This window comes from Ambystoma mexicanum, chromosome 9, assembly GCF_040938575.1.
Source record: "Ambystoma mexicanum isolate Mex_15411 chromosome 9, UKY_AmexF1_1, whole genome shotgun sequence".
In the NCBI taxonomy this organism is placed as follows: Eukaryota; Metazoa; Chordata; class Amphibia; order Caudata; family Ambystomatidae; genus Ambystoma; species Ambystoma mexicanum.
In genome coordinates, this window is record NC_090931.1 from 654,158,255 (window position 1) to 654,185,469 (window position 27,215).

Consider the following 27,215-nt stretch of genomic DNA (forward strand, 5'->3'; position numbering starts at 1 on the left):
AGATACCTGAATAGTGGGGAAAATGCCTAAGCTTTAGACAACAGCAGTGGGTAGTAAACAGCCAAATCTGAGATACCCCGAACAGTGGCAAAACGGGCAAGTCTGAGACAACATCAGCAGGTAGTTGTGGTGTTTGGAGCACCAGAGGGCTCCTCTGGTCTGAGAGTTGGAGGCGGTGTGGTCAGAGGAGGTGGGGTAGGTAAGAGCGTAGGGTTCGAGTGGAAGGGTTAGAGATGAGAAATTTGTGCGGCGTGTAAGGAGGGTGCAGGGGTAAAGGAGGTAGAGCAGATGGGTGCTGTTTGGATTGCCAGAGAGTTCCTCTTGTTTGCGGGTTAAAAGGCATGTGGTGAGTGGCTGTGTGTGGGAGTGTGACTGGGGGAATGTGGTGACAGCAGCAGTAGGCAGTCAAGCGGCCAAACTTGAGATACCTGAACAGTGGGAAAAATGCCTAAGTTTCAGACAACGGCAGTAGGTAGTAAGCAGCTACATTTGAGATATCTGAATAGTGGAAACAACGCCTATGTTTGAGACAGCAGCAGTAGGTAGAAAACAGCCAAATCTGAGATATCCGAACAGTGGGAAAAACGCACAAGTCTGAGACAACATCAGCAGGTAGTTTAAGCAGCAAAATGTGAGATACCTGAATAGTGGGGAAACGCCTATGTTTGAGACAACAGTGATAGGCAGTATGCTGCTACATTTGAAATACCTAGCGGGAAGACGCTTAACTTTGTGTTGTAGCGAACAAATGATTAACAACTTCACTCAGGGGCTACTTTCTAGCTGACTAACATGGGAGTACAATAATAACTAGTGTATTAAGAGTGGTATCGCTTGTAATGGAGTACAGTATTTCCTGTAGTCCTCACCCTGACCACCCTTACCTTATCTGTCGCTGCTGGTGGATGGCAGCAGGCTTTACAGGTGAACACGGGCAAACATGGACTGGAGCTGCTTCTTCGGAAGCTGCCCTTTGCCTTGGGGCCCTTAGCCGGTGACTGCCCAGGCAGGGAGGCTGCCCTGGAGGGTTGTGTAATAAGGAGCTTTGGGCTAATCAGGTGTGGGGAATGAGTCGGGCAGCAGGTACAGGGATGGTAAACCAGGAAACGAGACGTAAAGGCAGGCCGCAGCGCACAGAGTACGGGGGCAGTTTTAAGCAAAATAAATGAAAATGTACACAATTAAAACAAATGGGCCACAGAGACGAAGGGCTACAGCCTCACCTCACCCCAGGGACCAAAGGTGGCGAGGTGAGGCAACGAACGCTGGCTCTAGGCCCACGTTCAAGCTGGAAACAGAACTGGCCAATCAGGGATAGGAGGTGGGCAGGAGGCCGGAACAGGGCAGGGAAACCAGGAAACAGGTTGCAAAGGCAGGCTACAGTGCACCGAGCATGAGGGACACAATTTTAACCTAACAAAAAATGAAAATGGACACAATTAAAACAAATGGGCAACAGAGACAAAGGACTACAGCTACACCTCACGCCAGAGACCAAAGTGGCGAGGTGAGTCTACGGACACAGGCTTTAGGCCCGCATTTGAGCTGGAAACAGAACTGGCCAATCAGTAGTGGGGGGTGTCGGCTGCATGGCATATCCTAGTATAGCAAAGCACTGCATACCTTTACACTGCTTATGTAGCATATCATAATCAAATAACATAGTAGGATGCCATCTAATAACATGAGTGAGATGACAAGTTACAAATTAGATATTATAGGGCAGGAAGATGCTTACAGCCATGGGGCAGTGGAGACCGGGGTTCAAGTCAAGGGTATGAGTCCCTCCCTACTTTTTTCAGAAGTCCCCCACTTTTTTCAGAGGGCACCTTGATATGCTAATTTCTGGTTACACCCAGTGCTTTAAATGGGCCAGTCCTACCCAGCCCTCGGTACCTGCACTTCTTATTTTTGAGCATTTCCGTACCTGCTCTTGTCAACGCCTGAAAGAGAGTACCAGTACTCAAGTATGTTGCGAGGTGAAAATGAAAGCTTTTCATTTCACTTTATAGCAACTTAATGGACTAAGCGTCTGCAGCCTTTGCTGGGATAAGCAGCGCCCCCTCCCTCCTTCTCTGTCCACCACCCACAGTGCCCATAATGTCTCCTTCAGGGCCCACCCTGCAGAACAAAAGGAGAAACAAACATGCAGCTCCTGAGCTCCCAGCCCGCCAGGCACAGAGCTCTGTTTCGCGAAGTGGGCTTCACCTGTTACCATTGGTGTCCTTTGATGGAGCAGGGATTGATTTGGAAAGCCTAGGAAATTACTTTTTAAAGATGTTTCTTTGTTATTAGCAGTGCCTATTCTAATAGGTAAATGTCAATCGAGTTGTGATGGAACATTTTCAACTCGCACACAACCCCAGTTACCTACCAAATTTCTTATTGGGCAATGAAAGCGAGCAATAATAAAACACCTCTTCTAAAGCTTAGTTTACAGCTATGATATCTGCTGGTTTGATACGCAAAAAAGAAAGTTTCATTTAATATACATATTCAAACTTTAACACAATGCATAACAACAAACTGGAAGTTTGGTGTAAAGATCTCAGATACGCTGCTTTACCAATGTGTGTGCTCCTTGGCACATCATTGCCTTCAAACATGGTGTGCCTAAAAGGGACCTGTGCCCAAAGGCGCTGCACCACAACGGCCGGTGTTGTATGCTATCCTGCGGGCCATGATAGATTGTGGGAGGCAGTGTTCGGCAATCTTCGGAGTCACGCCCACTTGATGGCTACAGCCATACATGCAGCCCGAATTGAAAAGCTAATGTCATAGCCCGCCTACAGCCCGCCCTCCAACATCTCTATTGAGGGATTGGCCAGAGCTACCAGGTGGGCGTTGTTTCAGGGCCTTCACTCTGTCATGGGAAGCCGAATATCATACAGTATGGTATAATATACGGCTTCCCATGTTGTTGTTTTTTTTTTAATACTGTGCAAAGTCTGGGAGCCTAGCATTCGCTCAGTTGTACATTTGCGCACATGTTATTATTTTAAATGGTATAATCATAAGAAAGGTTGTACTGTTACAGTAGATGGGGCACTTAAACATGTTTTATGGCATAATTAACCTTTCTATATTTTATTCCAACATCACACTACAGTCAAAATAAGAAAGGTTGTACTGTGACAGCAGATAGGGCGCACATGTTATTATTTTAAATGGTATAATAATAAGAAAGGTTGTACTGTTACAGTAGATGGGGAGCTTAAACATTTTTTATGGCATAATTAACCTTTCTATATTTGATTCCAACATCAAAGCACGAGGAATCACTGCAGGAGCCTCTCTTAAGGATAAAGGGGGAGGTTGGGCTCAGTCACACAACTCTGTCATAATGCAGGGGGGTGCACGGTAGGGTCTCCCTTCAGCATGTGTTATTGGGAAGGGAAGTCAACAGTATTTTACGTAATTGGTGTTAAGCTCCCTGTTCACCCCCGGCTTGGTAAACTGTGCACTTTATCACACACTGCTGCAAGTGACTGGTATGGGCTGCGCTATGAACATGGATACAACACCACTGGGTTAATGAGGCTCAAGCCCCCTACCTAAAGTTTGGGCTGTTTGTATGGGGCTGAAATGCAGACTAGTGAGAGTCTTTGTAATTCCTTTCCTTTTGTCCTCGGCAGTGCTGTTCTTCGGCATGCATTCAGCCATCACACACTACAATGGGACATTTCCAACCGAAAGATCCCCTTCCCCTTACAGCTACAACTATCAATTCTGTGTCTGCTTCCAAGATGGATCTATGTGATTACTGTGCCCCAATTACTATGACCCCCAAAATGTTGACTTTTTTATTTCAACCCCATTTTCACCTCATATATATGCTGGGAGAGACACCATCAGCCCCCCTACATGTATTATGGTAATTCGCATCCCGTCTCCCTGGGGTTAACTCACAATGACACAAGTCGTCATCCTGTTTAACGTTTAATCTGGTCCCTACCAATGTATCGGCACCACCTACCTCCTCCCTTGACACCCCCATACCTTTTCATTGTTGGGGTGCATGATATCATGGCCTGAACGCAACTATGGTAATTCACAAAATCTGTAACACACATCCTGTTTTATGTTTACTCTGGTCCCAAATGATGTAGAGGCACCACCTAGCCCTTCCCTGGATACCTCCATACCCTTTGATTGTGGGGGTGCAAGATATCATGGCCTGAATGCACTTATGGTCATTTTGCATCCCCTGCCTCCCTGGGGTTAGCTCACAGTGACAAAAGTGGTCATCCTGTTTTATGTTTAATCTGGTCCCAAACGAAGTAGAGGCACCATCTAACCTCGCCCTGGACACCCCCATACCTTTTGATTGTGGGGGGTGCAAGATGTCATGGCCTGACCACACCTATGGTAATTCGCATCCCCTACCTCCATGGGGTTAACTCACACTGACACAAGTGGTCATCCTGCTGTATGTTTAATCTGGTCCCAGCCAATGTAGAGGCACCATCTACCCCCTCCGGAACACCCCCATACCTTTCGATTGTGGGGGGTGCAAGATATCATGGCCTGAACACACCTATGGTAATTCGCATCCCCTACCTCCATGGGGTTAACTCACACTAGTGCAAGTGGTCATCCTGTTTTATGTTTGCTCTGGTCCTAACCAATGTAGAGGCATCACCTAGCCCCTCCCTGGACACCCCCATACCTTTTGATTGTGGGGGGTGCAAGATGTCATGGCCTGAATGCACCTATGGTAATTTGCATCCCCTATTTCTCTTGGGGCTATTGACACTAGCGCAAGTGGTCATCCTGGTTTATGTTTACTCTGGTCCTAACCAATGTAGAGGTGTCCCCTAACCCCTCCCGGAACACCCCCATACCTTTCGATTGTGGCGGGTGCAAGATATCATGGCCTCAATGCACCTATGGTAGTTTGCATCCCCTACCTCCCTGGGGTTAACTCACACTGATGCAAGTGGTCATCCTGTTTTATGTTTAATCTGGTCCCAACCAATGTAGATGCACCATCTAACCCCTCCCTGGAGACCACCATGCCTTTTGATTGTGAGGGGTGCAAGATATCATGGCCTGAATGCACCTATGGTAATTTGCATCCCCTATTTCTCTTGGGGCTATTCACACTAGCGCAAGTGGTCATCCTGTTTTATGTTTAATCTGGTCCCAACAAATGTAGAGGCACCATCTACCCCCTCCCGGAACACCCCCATACCTTTTGATTGTGGTGGGTGCAAGATATCATGGCCTGAATGCACCTATGGTAATTTGCATCCCCTATTTCTCTTGGGGCTATTCACACTAGTGCAAGTGGTCATCCTGGTTTATGTTTAATCTGGTCCCGATGAATGTAGATGCACCATCTAACCCCTCCCTGGACACCCCTATACCTTTTGATTGTGGGGGGTGCAAGATGTCATGGCCTGAATGCACCTATGGTAGTTCGCTTCCCCTACCTCCCTGGGGTTAACTCACACTAGCGCACGTGGTCATCCTGCTGTATGTTTAATCTGGTCCCAACCAATGTAGATGCACCATCTAACCCATCCCTGGACATCCACATGTCTTTTGATTGTGGGGGGTGCAAGATATCATGGCCTGAACACACCTATGGTAATTCACATCCCCTACCTCCATGGGGTTAACTCACACTAGTGCAAGTGGTCATCCTGTTTTATGTTTGCTCTGGTCCTAACCAATGTAGAGGCATCACCTAGCCCCTCCCTGGACACCCCCATACCTTTTGATTGTGGGGGGTGCAAGATGTCATGGCCTGAATGCACCTATGGTAATTCACATCCCCTACCTCCCTGGGGTTAACTCACACTAGCGCACGTGGTCATCCTGTTTTATGTTTAATCTGGTCCCAATCAATGTAGATGCACCATCTACCCCCTCCCGGAACACCCCCATACCTTTTGATTGTGAGGGGTGCAAGATATCATGGCCTGAACACACCTATGGTAATTCGCATCCCCTATTTCTCTTGGAGTATTTCACACTAGCGCAAGTGGTCATCCTGTTTTATGTTTACTCTGGTCCTAACCAATGTAGAGGCGTCCCCTTGCCCCTCCCGGAACACCCCCATATCTTTTGATTGTGGGGGGTGCAAGATATCATGGCCTGAATGCACCTATGGTAATTCGCATCCCCTACCTCGCTGGGGTTAACTTACACTGACGCAAGTGGTCATCCTGTTTTATGTTTAATCTGGTCCCAACCAATGTAGAGGCACCATCTACCCCTCCCGGAACACCCCCATACCTTTTGATTGTGGGGGGTGCAACATATCATGGCCTGAACACACCTATGGTAATTCGCATCCCCTACCTCCCTGGGGTAAACTCACACTGACACAAGTGGTCATCCTGTTTTATGTTTAATCTGTTCCCAATCAATGTAGATGCACAATCTAACCCCTCCCTGGACGCACGGATACCTTTTGATAGTGGGGGTGCAGGATATCATGGCCCAAACACACCTATTGCAAATGTAATTCTATCCGCCGCTCCCCACAGGAAACCCTGTGATCTTCCGGCTAATGGCGGACAATGCCGGATCGTCCGAAACACTGGAGACAAACTAGTTTGGATCTTTTCAACCATCCGCACCGCTACCACGTGAGCATATGGCTCTTTAGTAACGTGCATGCAATGGATGGGGTTGCAGAATAATTCTGAGTCCAAATAATGGAACCAACTCGGGAAGATGGCAAAGGTACTGTTTTATTAACAATTATCCAAAACAGGGAGGTTACAACGGACATCAACGGACGTTTGCTCAGGCTCTTCACGATTTTCTCATAAAAACATCCTTATATGCAAAGAATACGTCAGACGTGATGTCATACTGCATGGCAAATAATAGGAAACCTATCAAAGGCTGTGATAGGCTTAAGGGGAACAACTAAGTATACATTGCATATGGACTAGGATTGGGATTTGCTGCCCACTGTCAGGTGGAAAACTTATGCCTGCCTCTTAAAACTTGTAAAGTACACAGTTTATCATTGGTCTTCAAACTATAAGGCCCTTCACTATATGGCCCTCTACAATTGGTTGGCACGCTCGTGCCATGTCTGTAACATTCGATTCACTTATCAGCATGTAAACTCAAACCCAGGTGCCAGGAGGTGGACTGGACCTCCCCACCCAATTAGCCCAGCATCTCTCATCAACCATGGCTTCTGCCATGAAGATTGTTTTAGAAATTGGCCTTGCAAAGTATCCTTGTCTGTGGGAATATATGGGAGTGCAGGCTCTCACTATCGTTGTTCTAGGACTCCAAGCTGAACTCTATTTCCATCCTAGGCTCACATGACAGGAGACCATGAATTGGTCCATTTTGCAGCAGCCAACATGACCTCTGACCCTTTCAGTACAACTCACACAAAGGGAACTGATGTATGTGTTATAATTGTGTTACAATGCAATAATACTATTATGTCTGTGGCACTAAATCATAGATATGTACTGTGAATCATTTAAAATTCCAATCCAAAGCATATGTGATTGTGCACTTCTAACAGGCAGGGGACCTGGGTAATTGGCGTGCAGGCCAATGGTGGTATGTGGGTGGGAGCATATCTATTCTCTGTCTTTGCATCAGGTGGTGTGGGTTTTCTTGACTGTGTTTGTGCTTCTTTTTTGTCACTTTGGTTGTGTGCATTCTGGTACATGTAGTGATTTTCGTATTGGTGTACGGAATGGATGTTGTTACGCATGCACTGGATCATTTTCTTCAATTGAGACACACCTGTCAAGCCCTTGCACTCACGCATGCTATTACTGTGTTGCACCTTGATTTCCCCCTCTACACTTGCACGTTCAATGCACTCACTAGCAATAGTAGGTTTGTCTCCCCTTACCTTTTTTTATCATTACTTGTTGCACTATTGTAGCAATTATTGATCCTTGCTCTAATTCATGGTCTACCTTCCCCTTTACCCACCCTGTCTGCCCTCTGTGCGCTTTCAGGGTGTTTTGCTAATTGCATGAGCGCAGAATATTTGAACAACAAATAAAGGAATGAATACACTGCGCACAGCCACTGCTGATCGGTGTTATACCTGCCCATAATTCAACAGTGCACATGCCCTTGTAGTTACATTCACCCAGCATCCAGTTACACAGTCCACTGTGACGTGCCATGTACCCAGTCAGCGTGGAGTTGCGCACCACCGTGGAGTCATGGGTTGAACCAGGACATCTGGCACAGCAGTGGGTGATAAGGTGGCGGGCATCACACACCATCTGCATGTTCAGTGAGTGATAGTTTTCTGTTCCGGTAGACTGCCTCCACAGCATGCCTGGCCACCAGCTCCACATGTATTCCGTCCAATACACCTATGATATAATATGGGATTTATAACGCGCCTATACACAAGTGTTTCAAGGCGCGATGAGGCAAGGGAGGGGAAACAAAGGGAAAACAAAGACAATGGTTTTACTAGGCCAGGTGACATTGAGATCGCGCAAGTGCAGGGGAGGAGGGAAAGGGAAAAGTGCGGGGGAGGAGGTGGCTGTGCAATACATAGGATCAACAGTAAAAAATAAATTAAATTAAAAAAAAAGGTAAAAGTGCAGCCAGCTTGTGGCAAGTGCAGGGGTAAGTGCAGACATCAAGTGTCAAGAGCTTGTAGGGGACTGTAGGGATACAGAAACAGCCACCCAAGTGCAGCTGTTGCCTGGGAGGCAGTGCAGGTGTGCAACTGGCGGGGGAGGGTACCTGGGCCCGAGATCAGAGGGTAGCCAGGTGACCAATGCAGTTTCAATCAGGAGTTCAGCAGGGGAAAGGGGGAGAAAAGAATCAAAGAGGAAGGTCTTGAGGTCCTTCCGGAACCGGAGATCGTTCTCCTCAAGTTTCAGGGAGGCTGTTCCAGAGGGAGGCCCCAGCCGAAGAAAGAGATTTACCACAAACTCGTTGCTTGGAGAAGCGACTGATCCTGAGGGAGTTCGAGGCGGGTGAGCGAAGAGCTCGACAAGGAAGATATTTAGGAAGAGACAGTTGAAGGTATTGAGGCCCCAAGCCTCAGAATGCCTTGTGGACAATGCAGAGGGTTTTCAACTTAATCCTCGCAGCCACTGGGAGCCATTGCAGAGATTTCAGTCCTGGAGAGATACGATCCCTGGGCTTGAGGCCAAAGACACGTCTTGCAGTTCTGTTCTGGATGAGTTGCAGAGAGCGCAGAGTAGAAGCAGGCAGATTAAGAAAGAGGCAGTAGTGCAGCCTAGAGAGAACCAGAGCTCTAGAGACAGTGAACTTCTGGAGGAAGGAGAGGAAAGGAAGAATACCTCTGAGGAGGTGCAGCTGGTAGTGTGACTTCTTAGAGATGTCAGAGGTGTCAGGAGAGGAGGAGAGTGGGGAGTCGAAGATGACCCTGAGGTTTTTAGCCTCACAGGTGGGAGCAGAAAGAGGGCCAAGAGAGGCTGGCCAGAGAGCGACAGTAAAGGAGGGAGCAGGTGTGCCGATGAGGAGAATCTCCATGTTACTGGCATTAAGGCAGATGTCGTTGGCGACGCACCATACCTGGATAGCGGATAGACAGTCAGAGATGAGAAAGGGAGAAGAGGTGGCAGAAGGGAGCCTGAATTGAGTGTCATCCACATAGCACTGAAAGTTCGGGCAGAGAGCAGCAATGCGGTGGGCAAGAAGTGCCAGGTATAAATTGAGCAGCCAGGGAGAGAGGTTAGACCCCTGGGGAACACCATAGGTAGAGATAGAGGAGAGCAAGGATCCTAGTTAGACCTGGGAGTGTCGATCGGAGAGGAGAGAGGTCAGCCAAGCCAGGGCCTGATCAGTGATCACGAAGACAGTTGAGCAGGATGGCATGGTTGACCATGTCAAAGGCAGAAGAAAGATCCAGTCATGCCTGCAAGGGCATGGAAGACAATTTTAGTGGCATTGACCTGGTCAGCAGTCCTGAGTAGGATGATGTGGTCTCCAACCTGAAACAGGACACGCGAAAAACAGGGTTGCAATATCCCATGCAGTTCACCCACAGTGTGTTGGTATGTGCCTGTGGCTATGAAGCACAGACACTAACTTGAGCAAGTGGGGGGTATGGCTGTACGGATATGTTTATGATCCTGTTCTTTTTGTTGTTCCTCTTCTTCCAGGAAAGGTTTAAGTGCCTTGCCTTTTTTTTCCTTCATAACTCTTTTTCCTTAATCCCTTCTACCTCATATTCAGTTCTTTTTGACCTTGGAATAGTTGTTTAATGTGGTGAGAATTTCCGTGTTGATTTCTTTCTAAAATGTGAAACTGGTTTAGTCACTGTATGGATTAGCAACGTTGGGTGGCATGGTTGATGTTTGGAGAGGTTTTTTTCTTTTGATCTTTGCTGTCTTTAAAGGTGGGTAAGAGCCAAAGGTGAAATTCTCTATTTCTGTAGCAGACCGTGAACCAATAATAAGATTCTATCCAAAATAAAAAAAAGATGCGTATTGGTACAAATTTACAACCATTTGCTTCTTAAATATCCATTGTGAAACATGTTTAAAAGTTATCGAGGGGGGTGTGGCTTAGGAGGCCCACACACGGATGCCTCCTTAACAGTCTCCGGACATCGCCGGGCCTTCAGGGTTAATGGCGCCGTCATAAGTGTCGCCAGAGCCTAGAAATCCTCACTCTGGCTAGGTGAAGCCTCGAGGCATGCAGGGACCGAGTTTTGGCACCCGCAGCCCTCGCTGGACAGGGTTGGGAATCCTGGAATCAGCGGAGCGGGGACCACACCAACTCCAACATGGCGCCTGCAACCCTTGCTCGCCATAAACTGAGCAGCTGACCCTCTTCTCCCGGGTAGAGATGCGTGGGTCTGGGACTGTAACTTGCACTAAGCTGTCTGACCCGAGCTTTTCCTTTGGGGTACCTGTTGTTTTTTCTCTGCATCTTTCTCCGCTCTTCCTTTGGGAGCTGCCTTGAATTACATGCTTTCTGCCCAGCTGGTGAGTGCTCTGGCAGTTGGAGGCTTCCCGCGAGGACTTGCCAGATGCCTGACTCATTACTTGATGCATACGGAGCATCTCCTTGAGGGCTTTGGTTGGTCCTAGGTGTGTGGTGCCTGGGTGTGCGGTGACTCTTACTACATGGGTGATAGTGGTATCTGTTGGAGTCCCTGTGCATGGATTACATGCTGCCTTATATCTCTTCACGAGCATTGTAGTTAAGACCCCTCAGTCCCTGTGCACAGATCACATACTGCCTGATCTTTCTTTATTGGTGCTGGGGCTACCTGCGGTCCCTGGATTTGTTACCTGGAGGCTGTGATGGCAAAGAGGGGAAATACCCCTACAGATGGTGATATTGCGTGCTTGGTACATGCCTGTGAAGGACCTAAGAAGATTGACAACGCTGTCCTGCTGGTGCAGTGTCCCCAGGAGAGGGGAGAGGACATGGCTCTACCAGCTACCAAACCAGATCTGGCTAACCTGCTGAGGGAACTGAAGCGGGCACTCCAAAACAGTGTTGCCGAGCTCTCCTCTAAAGTTGTGACAATTGACAAACGCGTGACGGAGGCAGAACAGTGTATTATGGACATTGAGGACTCTTTCTGAGCAAACCTTGGAGTCTTGCGATGCTTCCCAATGCCTTCCGAGGTGTGAGGCCCTGGAACACAAGCAGGAGGACATCGACAATCATTCACGACGTAACAATGTCAGGCTACGCAGCATACCTAGATCTGTAAGTGACTCAGATTTGCTGAATTAGGTCTGCACCCTCTTCCGGTCTCCTCTCTGACTGTCTGAGGATGCCAAGGTGGAACTGAACCATACCCATACTCTTTGAGGGTCTCTCTGGGATGGATCAAGCCAGCCACCTGATGTTCTCAGTAGTGTCAATTTCCTCACGTTTAAGCAGCGCATCATGGAAGCAGCACGTGCAGACCAGCCTTCACGTTTCGGGGTGCCGACCTTCAGATATCCCAGGATCTGGCGACTTTCACAATCCAGAGGCGCAGGATGCTTTGTCCACTTACTGTGTGGCTCAGGGAGGATGGTATTCTTTTCAGATGGGGCTTCTCCACTGCTCTGTTCTTCACTATGGAGGGGAAACATTGGTCAATAACATCACATCAGGATGCTTAGGATTTACTGTCATCATGGCCATCTGGCCCTCATGAGGTTGGGTCCCTAAGCCACAGAAGGGATTGTGGTCAAGAGCTGGTAAGGCACGAAACCCTGGGGGCCACTCGTGAGTAAAATGAAGGTGATTGGCCCCACGCAGGTGAAGTAGTTCTGGATGCTTTTTTTTTTACTTATCTCTATAGGTTCTGGTTGAAATTGAAATTGATATTTTATTTCTATCGCGCTCATACACAAGTGTTTCAGGGGGAGAGGGAGAAGTGCATGGAAGGGGGATCAAAAGGAGAGTGCGGAGCAAGGAGGAAAAAAAACATAAATAATAATAAATAAATTAATAAATAAAAAGGCAACAAACAGAGGGAGTGCAGCCAGCAAGTGGCAGTGCTGGGTTTAAGGCAGCAGGCTGGGTAGGTCTGATAAGTGCAGGAAGAACAAAACAAAGGGGTAGGGGCTGTATGGGTACAGATACAGACCCCAGTGCAAGGGGTGGCTCGGAGGCAGTGCATGCGGGTGGCAAGAGGAGAAGGTACCTGGGCCCGGAGGAATGAGGGTGGCCAGGTGCATGGTGCCGAGGGAGAGTAGAATCAGCAGGGGAGAGGGGGGGCAAAGGCAGAAGCAAAGAGGAAGGTCTTGAGGTGCTTCCGGAACCAGAGATGGTTCTCCACAAGTTTCCTCAAGATGGTTCTCCTCCCTTTAACTGTTTGGACGATCTAGACTCTGTGAGCGGATGGACTTGGCAATGGCATGAATATTCTCTCTATTGATTTGTAACTGTGTTTTGGTCTGGCGACAGCAGGCAATAGCCCCGGTCTGTGATAATAGCTCCTTTTCTGAACCGTTTTTATTTTTATACGAGTCTTTCTTGTTGGTGGGTGTGGGATGGGCTTTTTTGGAAGGGTTCTCGTAAATGTTGAGGTAAAATTGGATGCGGGATGGTAAGAGTCATGATCAGTTCGCTACTTGTAGAGTGTGACACCTGCTTAGTTTAAGCTTAACTCTTATTTCCACTTAGCACTGAGGTCGTGTTAGCGGACTCCCCGTTGGGCCAGAGTTAAAGAACTTGCTCTTAATGTGCACGGATTGAACTCCCCCTTAAATCTGTGTTGCAGAGATTGAGGGACCAGGAATGTTCCATAGCCTTGTTACAGGAGACGCACCTGTGTCACACTGATTTTCGTAGACTGCGCAATAGACACTTTGCTAAACAATACCTTGCCTATTTCAGTACTAATAAAGGTGGAACAGGGATCTTTGTTGAGTTGGGAGAGAAGAATGACCCGGGGGGGTCGGTTTATAGGGGTCAAGGGCTTGTTAGGCGGTCATCTGTTTACTGTCATATCTCTTTATTCCGCCAGTGAGAAGCAGGGTGGATTCCTGGTGGACTTTCTGTCGGAAAGGACTGCTTTTGCAGATGGACAAGTGATCTTGGTGGTGGGGGTAGGGGGATTATAACGTAGTACCTGACCCTGTGATTAATCACACCCACCCTCTGCTACAGACTTTAAACTGGCCCAGTCTTTAATTAAAGTTCTGAGGGAAATGAATCTGGTTTACTTGTGGAGGCTATTGCACAAGGGAGAACTTGAAAACACACATTTTACACGCATATAGGACTTTCTCAAGGATCAATCTCTGGCTCATATCTCCCTTTTTCCAGCATGGGGTCTGGCATGGATTCACATGCTCGTGAATATTCCGCGTTGTCAGGCCAGGAATCCTCGGTAAAAGAATAAACTGTTTGACTTGCACTTACAAACTGTCTTTCTTCTATACACCAAACACTGAGCTCTGGGTCATACTGTCCCCAGCCAATGACTGCCCTCTCCCTAAGCCCCTCCACTGGCAGCCATCTTCACATTTTTACCGCATGTTCAAGTGTTGGGAGTCCTCGTGTTGTGCTCAGAGAGCTTTTCTATGTTTTTGCGCTTTTTCAATAAAAAGTTTCTATTTTTGTCAAATAGAGTCTGTGTGTTCTTTCGTTCCTTTGACCGGCAAGCAGGGATCCGTTTGTCGGCGTCTTTCAACGCCCCTTAAGGGCAAGAATTTCATGAAAGAGTTTCATGGAAGATTCCAGAACGCAATTGGGCCTACATCGCACTCCGAACATTGTCGGTGGAGAAGAGGGAGGCTCCCTCTTCAAGCTCTGCTCCAGCTGCGGATTGAGGAACTTGTTTGTGGAGGACAAACACTCTCAGTGCCTCTACTGTCTCCATCCGGACCACAGCGAAGCATATTGTGAAATCTGCCTTGGGTTCTCCAAGCGAACCATCAAGGACAGTCACAGTAGGTTGGTGGCATGGCTTAACGCCAAGGCCTCTACCCTGTGCGGCAAGCAGGGGCATGCCTTACCCAGGACCGGCCGGTCCAAAGAGCTAGCTTCTAAGTCCTTTGAGGGTGCTCGATCCGCGGGGGCCCAAGACAAGGACAAGTACCGCAAGTTTGTTTCCGTCTGGGTTTCTGCGGAAGTGGGTCCCACGATACGCAGCGCACGTTCATCTTCGCCACCTGCTTCCATCGCCAGTCATCGCTCCAGCTCCTCCTCGAAGAGGAAATCGGCTAACCCAGGGAAGCTGCGGGAAAAGCCGGAGAAGACCAAGGCGCAAGGAAAGGTGTCCAACCTGCCCCTGAAGGCCCAGGTGGTCCAGACTAAGTCATCCTCGAGGATCGAGCTGGTGGCGGCCGCCCTCTCGAAGGCAAAAGGGGCTGACCTGGTCCAGCGAGTGAGAAAAGATCTCCACCGACCGATGGGTGCTGGACGCTCCCACCCACGGACACTCTCTAGAGTTCCAGCAGAAGTGTCCGTGGATACCACTGGTGGCCCGGCAGGAGCAGCACATCCCTCCGCTCCTGCGGGAAGTACGGGCCATATTAAAAAAGGGGGCTATAGAGCTGGTTCCGATGTGACTGCGGGCTCCGCAGTCTACTGCAGATACTTCTTGGTGAAGAAGACTGGGGGCTGGAGGCCCATTCTAGACTTGCGGCGCCTTAACAAATACCTCAAGTCCCAAAAATTCATGATGGTCATGTTGCAGCACGTGCTTGGCCAACTGGAGGAAGAGGACTTCTTGTCGTCGCTGGATCTGGAGGATGCATACTTCCACATCCCCATTCACGAGAAGCATCGGAAGGTCATGTGCTTCGTAGTACAGGGAAGGCACTACCAGTTCAAGGCCCTTCCCTTCAGACTGAATTCGGCACCCAGGGTGTTCACAAAAGTGCATGGCACCAGTGGCGGCCCATCTGCGCCTACAAGGGATACATGTGTACATGTACCTTGATGACTGACTCATCCGCGTCAAGTCCAGGGAAGTAGCAGTTCAACACACAGAGAGGACCGTCCAGCTGCTGACAGATCTGGGGTTCTCCGTCAACTATCCAAATTCCTGCTTGATACTATCGCAGAACGTGCTATTTCTGGGGGCCAGGCTCAACTTGGTCTCCTGCCTGACCGCCCCGTTGGAAGAGAGGATAGTGGCCATGCTGGGCAAGGTGCAATGGCTGTTGACACTGAAGACTGTCACGGTGCGGACCATCAAGTCAGATGGGGCATGCTTGTATTCAGTGTTCTCCAAATAAAACTATAAAAATTCTCTTTGGTTATCGACCTCCTGGCCCAGCACAGGCTTTCCTGGAGAAATTAGAATTATTTCTGGCAGACACGGAGAATAAGCATGACAAGCTGTTATGTTTGGGGGACTTCAATATATGGGCTGAGGAGGTGACATCTGGGGATGGGAGAGAATTAAAGGAGACCCTGGAAGCCCATGCTTTGGAACTTCTAGCATCATCCCCCTCACATTGCCAGGACCATTGTCTTGATGTCCTGCTATATCGAGGGAAGATAATTTGTTATGTTGAGACAATCGCAATATCATGGACAGACCACTATGCCATAGTATTTGAACTGAGAATGCATAAGAAAACTCTGGAAGTGCACACGGAAAATTGGATGGGGGAGTTCCGCAAGCTGAAAGATTTATTGAAAATCGCAGGGGAAACTCTGAAACATGCTTTGGCACAGATTGAAGAGGCTCTTCCATGTGAGGAGTTCTTCAATAAAGGCATGTAAATCATGGCTATGCTATTTAATGTTCAGGCCCCTCTCCAACAAAACAAAGCCATGTAACCCCTGGTTTTCGCCAGATTTGGCCAAGAAAAGGGTACAGGTGAGATCTTTAGAGAAAAAAATGGAGAAGCCATCATACAGAGAGCATTTTAGAACAGGTCAAGAGCGCCTGAAGAGAATATGGAAAAGCCATTTTTGATGCCAAAGCTAAATTTATAACGGGGAAAATTGACAAAGTCATGAACAGGCCATGGGAATTGTACGTTGCTATTTCCCAGTTAGCAAATCCTGGGTGTGCGTCAGCAGCACCTGAATCATCACAAGCACAGGCGGATGCTTTTAATAATTACTTTATAAATAAAATAGAGCTAATACAAGGAAAGATTATGGAAATTAAACCATTACATCCCCAAGAGGATCTGGAAGTAACAGAGGAGATTAGCCCAGAATGCATATCTCATGATGAAGACACTGGGGCGGATCAGAAGCTATTTATGTTTACGAAAGTATCTGAGGAAAGGGTCTGCACCTTGCTCTCTGCGTTGAAGGCTACTAATGATGTACTCTTCGTTATTCTATCTTCAGTAGCTAAACTAATAGCTCCAGATATTACCCCATTTATCACAAAACTTGTTAACAAATCTCTTACATCAGGCGTAGTACCGATGATTCTGAAGAAATCTGTGGTCACGCCACTGCTAAAAAAAACAAATTTAGACCCTAAGAATTTCCAGAATTACAGGCCAATGGCAGGATTGTCATGGCCATTGAAAATTCTGGAAAACATTGTGACAGCTCAGTTGCAGGAACATCTGGATCAGGAGAATCTGCAATCCACTGCAATCCGGCTTCCGACCAGGTTTTGGGATGGAGATGGCGTTGCTGACGGTCTGGGACTATCTATTGGAGACGGCGGATCAGGGGGGCGTGTCCCTGTTGGTCATGTTGGACCTGTCCGCCGTCTTTGATACGGTTGTCCATGGGACCCTGCTGAAACGTCTGAGAGAAGTGGGTGGAGTAGGGAAACAAGCTCTTCAATGGTTTGAATCTTTTCTCTCTAGAAGAGAACAAAGAGTAGGATTTGGAGATTTCTTGTTAGATTCAGGATTACAAAGCTGTGGAGTCCTGCAGGGATCGTCCCTTGTCACAGGTTTCCCCCTTTCTCACCTGCTTTCGCTGCTTGATGGAATCCAGAGGAGTTTTCTTCCGTACGGATCGGGTCTTGTACAAGCCTGCTCTGCCGTCTTCAGCTTCCAGTGTTCGTTCAGTTTTAACGTCCGGGAAAAAATGAGGAAACTCCAGGAAGACCAGGAAAGGAGAAGTGCACTCGGAGGCGGGTGCACGGAATCCGGGAAGAAGGCTAAATAGGAGGAGGGAGGATAGAAGGGAAAGTGGAGGGTCCAGGAATCAGGAAACTACAGAATTCCGCAAGGCGAACTTCAGAGCATACGTCTAGCCACAGCAACAGTAGTGTTGAGACGCGCGGACCGCGGGGGCATGGCCATTTTATAGAACATGCTGCCTCGGACGTAAAGACTGGTAGGCAGCGTTCTGTGTGTACGGCCATGTTGGAAGTAGTACAGAGTGTAAGCCCCGACGCGTCAAGGACCAGGAAGTCCAGAAGGGGCATGTCTGATGGTTCATGACATCCCTCTCCCCACTGCTTTTTAATTTATATGTTAAACTACTCATGGACATTCTGAGGAAGCACGGCATACAGTTTCACTCATACGCAGGTGTTCTTGAGGATACAGAATCTAGAGGAGAAGTACGAAATAGTTGACCGGTGCCTACAAGAAATACAGGCTTGGATGTGTGCGATCCAGCTACTGCTGAATGTCAGCAAAACAGAAAAGACTCTATTCGCTTCAAAGCACAATCTGCAGAGGGAGCATTTACACTCCCTATGTTTCCTGGGGACACAGCTGAATTTCTCCAAGAAAATAAAAAATGTAGGCTGTGTCTGGGAGGATAACATGGGAAGTGGAGCTCAAGTTAGTGCGAAGGTACAAGCAGCTTTCCACTCACTACGCCTATTGAAACATATCCTACCATTCATTGCGAATGAGGACAGAGCTGTAGTCACTGGCACTCTGGTCAACTCGAGGTTAGACTATGGAAATGTATTGCTGTCGGGTATACCAGCCTATCAGTTGCGAAGACTGCAGGTGGCCCAAAATGCCGCGGTTAGGCTGGCGTATAGGTAAAAAATCAGCTCCAACCTCTAACATAAGAAGAGCCCTACATTGGCTGGCAGTAAAGGAGATAATTGAGTTTAAGGTACTCTGCTTGGTTTATAGGTGTGTTAACAAGACAGGAACAAGATATCTATCATATAAAATCAGGAGACATGTTCCTACCTGACAACTGCGCTCAGCAGATCAAAATCTGCTTCATATACACCACACCAGGTATATGAGCAAAGGGGACCGCAGATTCGGCGTCTACGGTCCAAGAGCATGGAATAAACTACCCAGAGAAATCTGTGAGATTAAAACCTTTCCGGCATTCCAGAAGGCCATGAAGACCTATCTGTTTTGTAAGGACTCTCCTAGACCTTAACTGGTGTATTTCAATCTAATATGATTAAGTGGATTAAGACATGGGCCTCATTACGAGTATGGAGGTAGCCATGCCGCTTTTAGCAGCATGGCTACCGCCATACTGGGTACCGGATCGGGGTTCCTGGAATGACGAAATACCGGGCCATTCCGACCTTGGAGGGCCGGGTATTCCCCCATTCCAGGAACCCGGACCCGGTACATCCCCATTCCCATTTGAGCCCCCATAGGGCTCAATGGGAATAGGGAGTATGCTAACCATGGGCCCGTTAATGACGGGCCTGTTGTAAGCATCCTGGTCTGCTAGCGGGTCCCACTAAGGACGCCTGGTTTTACCAGACGTCCTTAGAGGGACTCACAAGCAGACCTTGTAATGAGGCGGTAGAGGGTTAACGGCGCCGGCAGCTCTACCAGCGCCGTTAACCTGATCCGGCTCTGCAGGTTGCGGATAGGACCCCTTCAGGAATTCCTGGACGCTTGGTGGAACCAGGTGTCTGGAAGCTTTGCAGACAAGATTGTTCTCGACGAGGAGTTCCGTAGAGCGACAAGGTGGTGGGGCGAGCCCCCCATACCAAGAGACAGTCACCACAGACGCGTCCCTGGAGGGCTGGGGAGCCCACACCGGACGTCTCCACGCCAGAGGCCTGTGGCTACCATAGGAGAGGGCTCTCCACATCAATGTCCTGGAGCTGCGGGCAGTGTTCTGGGTCCTCTAGTCGTTCCTTCTGTCACTCAAGGGCAAGGTGGTGAGGGTCTTCATCGATCTGTTTGCGACAGCGATGAATTCCAAATGACAGAGATTCGCCAGAAGGTTCCGCCAGCCGAGGAGCATGGGGGACGCGTTTTCCTTTCTGTGGGAAGGCCTGTTCTGCCGGAATTCCCCTTCCCCGTTGCCTCTCCGGCTGCGAGTCATCAATCAACTCAAACGGTGGCGATGCAAGATGATCCTCATCGCCCCGGCGTGGCCGAGTCAGATTTGGTACCCGGATCTTCTCAGCCTGTCAGTGTTACCCCCGGTCAAGCTGCCGGTGGTTTGGATCTGCTCGCCAGAGAAGGAAGCGCAATCCTACATCACGACACAGGATCGCTGAACCTGAAGGCTTGGCTCCTGCAGCCTTAGGGTTTGGAGTGTACGAGCTGCCGGCGGACTGCAGGGAGGTCCTTATCAGGGCCAGAGCATCGTCGACTCTTCAATGCTAAGGGCACAAGTGCAAACATTTTGCAACGTGGTGTCGGACGCAGAAGACCAACCCTCTGAATATCTCAGCTCCGCAGATTCTTCCGTACTTGTACTTGGTCAAAGCAGGGCAGACGCACGCCTCTATCAAGGTGCTTCTGGCGGCTATCTCCTGCTACACCAGGTCTCCAGGACGGTCTTCTCTTTGGTCCCACCGTCTAGTCAAGGAGTTCCTCAAATGACTGTTTCGATCATTACCGCCGGAGAAGTCCCCTACCCCGGCGTGTGAACTCAACGTGGTGCTGACGAGGATCATGGGGGCTCCCTTCAAGCATATGCATCAGGCCCCTCTCAAGTTCCTTTCGTGGAAGACAGCTTTTCTCGTGGCCATCACCTCTGCCAGGAGGGTAGGTGAGATCCAGGTCCTTTCCTGCGAACAGCCTTAGCTGACTTTTCACAACACAACGGTGGTGCTGCGGATGCACCCCTCCTTCATGCCAAAGGTTCTGTCGGAATTCCACCTCAACAAGCCTTTGGTGTTGCCTGTGTTTTTTCCAAAACCTTTGTCGCCGGCTAAAAGGACTTTGCACTGGCTGGATGTGGCTTGTGCGCTGAAGTTCTATGTGGTACGCACAAAGTGTTTCCGGAAGACATCTAAACCATTCATGAACTTTGGTCCTGTGAACCATGGGAAGGCCTTGTCCAAGACTTCCATCTCCAGGTGTCTCTCCGGCTGCATCACACACTGTCACTGGTTGTCAAGCCAACTGCTGCCCGGCCGTCCGAGAGCCCATTCTACCAGAGCGATCGCTGCGACAACGGCGTTCCTGTCTGGTGTGCCCCTGCTGGACATCTGCAGGGCTGCTACGTGGAGGTCCATCCACACCTTTACAAGATTCTACTGCGTCCGCAGGGATTCCACAGAGGAGTCCAGGGTTGGCCAAGCAGTGCTACGCAACCTGTTCGCTTGAAGGTGAGCCTGTTCCGGAGGGAAGAGTATTTGCTTCTGTTGAGCCTTGCCACCTCCTGTGGTTGTGTAATGTTGTACTGCTATGTATTCTTTATTCATGAGCATGTGAATCCATGCCAGACACCATGCTGGAGAAGGAACAAGTTGCTTACCTGCAACTATTGTTCTCCAGCATGGGTCTGGCAAGGATTCACATGCAAACCCTCCCTCCTGCCCCTCTGTGGCTCTTCTTGGTCATACTGCCACTTTATGGGCTATTAAATCTGAAGATGGCTGCCAGAGAAGGGGCTTAGGGAGAAGGGCAGTCATTGGCTGGGGGCAGTATGACCCAGAGCTCAGTGATTGGTTTATCGGAGAAAGACAGTTTGTAAGTGAAAGTGAAACTGTTTTTTCTTTTTGATTCCCGGCCTGACGACGGGGAATATTCATGAGCATGTGAATCCATGCCAGACCCATTCTGGAGAACAATAGTTAGAGGTAAGTAACTTGTTCCTTCTGATTCCGTTTGCATCAGAGGTACTCATTGCTACCCATGTACTCTCAGATCATGCAGCAGTTGAGTGTACACTTTCAGTTGATAGGTTGTCCCCCGTTAGCAGGCCCCCATGGAAGCTGCACGACCCGGCCCTCTCAGATTTGGTGTTCAAAGGACTCCATAACTAAAGCAATAACTGATTTCTTTAGGGAAAATAGCACTGCTACCGTTCCGACTGCCACGGTATGCGACCCTATGAAGGCAGTGATTAGATGGGAACTGATTGCTCACACGACTGCTTGCACTTATAGGAATAGAACCCTAAGGTAGGCACTTTAGGGGGAGATGCGCGCTTCAGAAATGCTTCATAAGCATTTCAATTCTGTCATGGCCAGGATGGGCCTACGGGTAGCGCAAAATAAACTAGAAGCACACTTAGCAGGACATACGGCCAAATCGATTATTCGTGCTAAGCAATCTTATTATGCCATGGGTAATATGGTGAATACATTTCTGGTTCATAAATTGAAGGCCATACATACAACAAATACTACAGCAGTGCTGGTAGACTCAGACATAAATATTCAGTACAAGGAATCGGCGAAAAGGAAGGTTTCTGAATGATATTTACCCACAGAATCTGCAGCAGCCCCCCCCCCCCATCTCTGCGACTTACGCCAGACTACCAAATCAGGCTCTCGTCTACTGGTCAGGAGACCTTAGACACTCCTGTAACCACGGAAGAGGTGGCAATAGCAATAGTTTCTCTTAAACATAGGACCCCTAGTCCGGATGGTTTCTCAGCATCGTTTATACGATTTTTCAACCACAACTACTCAAACCTTTGACTAACTTATTCAACTTGTTCCCGGAATTTAGGGAGGGTTACTCCTTCGATGGAGTCAACTACAATTTTAATACTTAAGCTGGGGAATCCCACACAGGATTGTCACCCGTACAGGCCAATTTCTTTGAACCTGGATGCCAAGTTGTACTCTAAGGTGTTGGCCTCGAGGTTGGGGACAGTTCTACCCCAATTGATAAATCCGGATCAGGCTGGCTTTATTCCAAAGCGAAGCACACAAGACAACATCAGATGAGGCTTGGATATCCTTGACCTAGCCAGGAGGGGATAGTCTTGCCTTGGGAGTACTCACACTGGATGCTACTAAAGCATTCGACAGAGTGCACTGGCCCTACCTTTGTGAGGTTCTGCTTGCTTTTGGATTTGGCCCGTTGGCTAACTACCATTGACCTTTTACTCGAATAAGGGTTAATTGCCCCTGTCCCTATCGCTCATGGAACTAAGCAGGGTTGTCCACTGTCTCCTTTGATTTTTGCTCTCGTAATGGAGCCATTTGCGCAAAGGATCAGAGACAACTCTGAGATCACAGGGACTGAGGTAGCTTGGGTGCAACACAAAATGCCTCTTTATGCCGATGATGTCCTGCTCATGTTAACTAATATACCAACCTCCCTTGAGGCTGTCATGTCTGAATTAAGATGATTTGAACTGGCTTCTCTGTCAATTACTAAAAATCCTTGCCATAAGTGTGCAATTGCCCAAGCAAGTCATTGCCGCTGCGAGATCCACCTGTCGAATTCCGTGGGCATCTGACACTATTGAGTACCTGGGGGTGAAGATTCCTGTTTCCCCGCAGGATGTATTTTGGGTCAACTTCCCAGGGTTGCTTAAGGATCTTGCCGAAGATCTTAAACGTTGGAGTAAGCAGGAAATATCACTGATGGGACGAATCGCTGCAGTAAAAATGAATCTTTTACCCAGATTCTTGTATCTTTGTCAAGCCTTGCTAGTTAAGATACCCAACCTTGAAGTACGTATGCTGCAGCGTAGCGTCCTACAATTTATCTGGGTGGGCAAAAAGCCTAGAGTTCCAAAAGCTGAGGTTTTAAGCGATGCCCGGAGGGGAGCAATGGCGGCTCTGGGCCTCCTCAGGTATTATGTGGCTGCTCGGGTTACGCACATTTTGGCTTGGAGGTCCCCTCCCAGATGAGTAGCTCTTGAGAAAGCCAACTCCTCCTGCCGGTTATCTTTCTTACCCTTTATCGACAATACTAAACTCCCCGATCTGACACACACTTGAGCTCGACAAAAATCTTGCTGTATTACTGGCACGTGGCTTTTATGAAGAAGTGGGTGAATCGGGTTTCAGACCGTGCTCTCCAGTCTTTGGTAATACAGAATTCTCCCCAGGATTCTTAGGGAATAGTTTTTCAAATTGGCATAATGGAGGTCTGCATAGCTTGCATCAGCTGTACCAGGAGGGCTCTCCTCTCTCGTGTCCGAATGTAAGGCTCAATTCTCACTAACCGAAGGCGAACGATTTAGATATGGTCATATTCGGCACTGGATTTCACAACTGTGAGGAGCCAGTTGACCTGCGAAGGTGAGAGTATTGGAATGTACCCAACAGTATGGCATAAATGGGGGTAGAATCTCATGCTTTTATAAACTTTTGGGAGGCAACTTACTAACCGTCAGATCCTCCTACATTGCCATTTGGAAAGCAGATGTGGGACCTCCTGTCGAGGATTTATGGGAAGAGATCTGGGCTAGAAACCACGCCTCCTCTAGATGTGTAACCAATAGAGAATGTATGCATAAACTTTGCTACAGATGGTACCGGCCTCTGCTAACTTTACATAAAATGAATGCTGCTTTGAATTCGGCTTGCTGGAGGGGATGGGGCCTCGGGAAGCTACTTTCATATGTGGTGGCCCTGTCATGTGATCCACACTTTTTGGGTTGCTGTACTGTCTCACATTAAGGAGAGAACTGCAGTGGACTTACCCCTGGCTCCACTAGTTGGCCTATCGCGGCGCTCAGTGGAAGATGTGTACCCTAAATCGGGTTGCAGAGCACAATCGGCGACACACCAATTTTTAGCAACTAAAATATAAATAGCACGATCGTGGAAGGCTCTTATGGGGCCAGTATTGGCACAATGGTGGATGAAGGTATGGGACATCTTGGTCGACGAAAAAGTTACAGCATGTGTAAAACAATGCGCTGCCTTGGTATCTAGATTTCTGGCTCCCATTTGTTGACTATTACCAGAATTTTCCCTCCCTAACTTTTAAACCGTCTCTACTTTCAAACTATTCCCTGATGTGATGTCCTTGGTGTGGTACTTTTTTTATTTTAACAGGGTTATGCATTTTCGCATTAGCGCCTCGGTGGTGGGATGGCTTGTTGGACCCGGGAATATTGTGCATTATGCATTCAGCCATATTTTACTGTCTATGTATGTCTCGCATCCTTGTTTGAATAAAAGGTTTGGGAAAAAAGTTATAGAATTTTGCTTTTATACTTAACAGATACTTCATTGTTCTGATATTGTGAAATGTGTAGGCTTAATTGAGCTGCAACAAGAATGCTGTGTGACTTGACTAGTTTATATTTGTGTATGATTTTGTATTATCTGGGGAGATGGTTTATATTTATGGCCTGTATTGTTTGTCTAATTGTGCATAGGAGACTTTTAAATATTCATGTTCGTGTGCAAGGTTTGTTGGAAACCAAAGCACAAATGGAAAAATAAATAAAAAAGAATGCTAATCCATGCACTGGGAGAAATTGTTAACCCTGAGGTGCAGGCCCGTTTCTTGGCCCGGGCGAGGCGGGCAGCTGCCCGGGGCTCAACCGCCAGGGGGGTTCGCAATTACCCCGCTACACTGGAGCCTCTGGAGGGGATAAAATTCCCCAGTTTGTGGGGCGGTGCATTGCCGTGGGGAAAGTTCTGTGGGTCAGGTACTGGCGCTGCCCCTTCCGACTGTAATGTCACAAGTACTACGTAACATTACAGAAGTCAGAGGCTTCCTCTGACCACTTTTGCACCACTTGGGGTGGGGGCATAAGCACAACAATTAAAACACTTCAGGTCCACCTGCAACTAAAACCAGCTCCTCCCATCACAATGCAGGCAGGAAACTGCTAATGGTGGGCCATTAGTCACTGAATGGTTTCGTGCTGACATTGTGTTGTGAGGGGAGGTCGTGTGGAGCGTGGGCGTGCACTGTAGGCAGCTTTGCCTCTCTCAAAATAATAGTTTAAAGCGGCACTATTTCTTTCATGCTGCTTCTTTTCCGAACTTGATATCAATTCCACTTTAAACCACTTCCATGGCACTGGTGATGAGTTACTTCATTATGCTGATAATAGTTTTGATCATTGTTGCTGAGTAAATATTCTTTAAGCCATGACCCGGTTCATTTATTTATTTATGCAATGTTTGTCGGGTACATGGACACAGATTATTTATTTATGCAATGTTTGTCGGATACCTGTATCCGACAAACATTGCATAAATAAATAGGTACCCGACAAACATTGCATGAATAAATAAATAATCCGGTTCCATGTCTCCTTATAACAAGTCAACAGTCAGACTTTACTGTATCAAAGCATACACTTGATTCCCATTGAAATAATTTTAAAGTGATTGTTTATTGTGTTCGGGTGTCTCCTTGTCATTGCCCTTTTGGCTTAGGTTGCCTCCAAACCCCCTTCAGCATCTTGTGTTCTTTGATGGTTGCATATACTGCATCCTGTGCCATATTCATGTTCTCTTGGTGTGCCCAGTCCTCATTATCTGCAGCCTAAGTGGGACTAGAGCATACAATTGTCTTGGACACCAATGAAAAAGTGGCCCACTGTTGCAAATGGCAATTCATTCCTTGTGTAACGGACTGTTTGACTTTGGATAGGAGTCCCTTAATGGTGTAGTTTGGGAATGGGGTGTGGTGCGATGCAGTGGGGCTGGGGCGCGGGTTGCGGTGAGGCTGGGGTGCGGTGGGGCTGGGGCGCGGGGTGCGGTGGGGCTGGCGCATTGGGTGCGGTGGGGCTGGGGTGCGGGATGGGATGTGGGGGGGTGTATTCCTAGTGTTTCGCTCTGGGCACCAAATGGATTAGAAACTGCCCTGCTGAAGTGCGTTATAATGGTTTTCAAACAGGCAACATAACTGTGGAAACCATGATGACCATTCTCTGTGATAAAGAGAGTGGAATTAACATGCAAGGAGGATTCATGACAAGTGGGAGTATGGCATCCATCCTGCCACAAGACTGCAGCCTACCTTGTGTTCACGTACTTACAGGCACGCCTGATGCAGACAGGTGTGAAACCATTGTTCGCTAAACACTTCTTTTGCTTGGTATAATATTTCTTTACATTAATGTTTTGGCTATAGAACAGTGATAAAACACACAAGTTATGAAATAGTTAAGTTGACATTCATCACACAATGTTGTCCATGCACGAAGCCCCCAAAGCAGACCACCTTGAGTTAAGCATTTCCATAAAACATTCAGGTGCTTCGTTTCAGCAATATGGTGATTAGCCCTCTCTTAATATGGCATTCTTCCGTGTTAATGTATCTACGTACATGGGGGAGTAAACAATGTTACGTTGGTGTCATGAAACAGAAAAGTCAAAATGTTTTTCATTTATGTGATTTTTATTATTTTTTGATCCCAGCAATTAAACCACTGTACAGGGCTTTTGTAATCCTCAGTAGCCTTTCAAATACTGTGCTTTCGTTGTGTCGGTGCAGAAGGGTCCCTCCTTTGTTCCTGCTCAGTCCTGTGTGTGCCTCGAGCTCCTGTATTCCCACCACAGCCCCGCAGTGTAGAGCTTGTTTCTACTCCATGCGACTTAATTTCTTCAAACCCCCCCTTTCCCAGTCTCCCCTTCCTCTCTCCACGGCCGCTCAGTGTTGCCAGGTCAGAAGGAAAAAATAAGCTGAATGTTCCTTTAAAACAAGCCCAAAACAAGCTGACTCCCAACCAAATAAGCTGCAAAAACAAGCGCACCTCTAAAATAAGGTGGAAAGGTCTCAGAAGTTGAAAAATAACTATAACGCAAAGAATACATACAGAGAGCT